Below are 1,427 nucleotides of genomic sequence, written 5' to 3' on the forward strand. Positions count from 1 at the left end.
AGTTCAAGGTTTTTCCGTTATTTTCAAGGTAATTAAGTTGATTTAAGGAAATTTTTACTTTATTTTAACGCAGTTTGCCTTAAGTCAAAGACAATTTTCCTTGTATTTTTTGAGGAAAAAATAGCGTTGAAGCAACGCATATAGCCTTGTGACAAGGTTACCATTTTCTGGGTGTTCGGTGGGGTCCTCCTGAGGTGGGGATTTAGGGCTGTGCGGAGCGGGACTGACGCAAACAAAAACAGCTACCGGTGACACGGCTCGGATCTCCAGAAAACATGGACGGTTCATTCAGAGCGGAAGCGGAAGCAAGAGAAAACTTTCTTATAAAATTACTGTTTTATCATTTATTGATTTTTGACAAAGTAATACACGAACCAAGTCCGTCATTGGTTACCGCCCCACGCAAACGTACTGCAGGCCGGTGGCGGCGGCAGGCATGGAGGCGCAGGTGGCGCGCGCCTCGGCGCAGGTCGCGCAGGACGCCGCCTCGGCCGAGGGGTGCTTGCCGTAGGTCCGGTGCCGAGCGGTGAGCCAGTTGCTGCACACGTTGCAACTCCTGGGCGACAGGCCCACCACGTGCAGGGGCGTCGCGGGACGCAGCGCCGTGTCCCGGAACGCCGACTCGAATGCGGACGCTGGAACAATAGGGCGGCCGTGCCTTTCAAATGCAAACCTCAGCGCCGGCCCGGCACAATGGTGGGCGCGCCCAGAGGACTACTCACTCGAAGCTGGAACCCAGTCAACAAAGCAGCTCCCATTTACTTTTGGGAGGAGTTTGGGATCATCCCACACGAATCCCTCACACGTGCTACTGGGACATCCCAAAAGTACATGCCTTGGAGCAAATCAGGATGTCTTGTGCAGCACGACCACATGGACATCTTGGCCGGGATCTGATTGGGAGGTACTTTTGAGTTAAGGTACTGAGAAGTTACTCCTCAGGATATACCTGCGGTAAAGCTCCTTGGGTTGTCCCGCCGAGGAGCTACTCAGCATGTCATCGGGCAGTACGTAACATAACATGTCGTACGACAAAGGCAGCAGTTTTTGCACACGACGATCAGCAGGTTGAGTGCGGGCGTCACGGCGGGGTTTTCGTGGAGCACGCCCGGGATCGAGGCAGCGCTCAAAACCAGCCGGCGGGTCGGCCTAGCCAACGCTTCGCAGGCGCTTTCAAATCTCTCTACCCAGGAAACGTTAATTGTAAAGGAACTTTGTACGCAGGCTGTGTCCTTGTCACATCTAAAACAGATACAAAGTTGTATCAATGTTACATACAATGTAAAGAATTTTTACCTCCTAGGTACAATGTGTACTACAGACAAATTCGTATCTGATGAAGATGTGCACAGAGATACATCCAACCTAGCAAAACATTGTCCCTCCCCATGTGGAGTGCACCCAGTCTCGTTACATTCTGATCCGTG

The 1,427-nt window shown here is 51.8% G+C and overlaps 1 long non-coding RNA gene across 1 annotated transcript; it reads right to left on the reverse strand.

Annotated features, from left to right (window-relative positions):
- Positions 1-329: 329 nt before the first annotated feature.
- Positions 330-1,134, reverse strand: LOC127749532 (uncharacterized). Its single transcript, XR_008011213.1, has 2 exons — positions 723-1,134; positions 330-635 (listed from the first exon to the last, which is right to left on the reverse strand). It is a non-coding gene; the product is annotated as an uncharacterized LOC127749532 (long non-coding RNA).
- Between the last annotated feature and the right edge of the window lie 293 nt (positions 1,135-1,427).

The sequence above is a fragment of the Frankliniella occidentalis genome, unplaced genomic scaffold, assembly GCF_000697945.3.
Source record: "Frankliniella occidentalis isolate FOCC.00 unplaced genomic scaffold, Focc_3.1 Scaffold63, whole genome shotgun sequence".
In the NCBI taxonomy this organism is placed as follows: domain Eukaryota; kingdom Metazoa; phylum Arthropoda; class Insecta; order Thysanoptera; family Thripidae; genus Frankliniella; species Frankliniella occidentalis.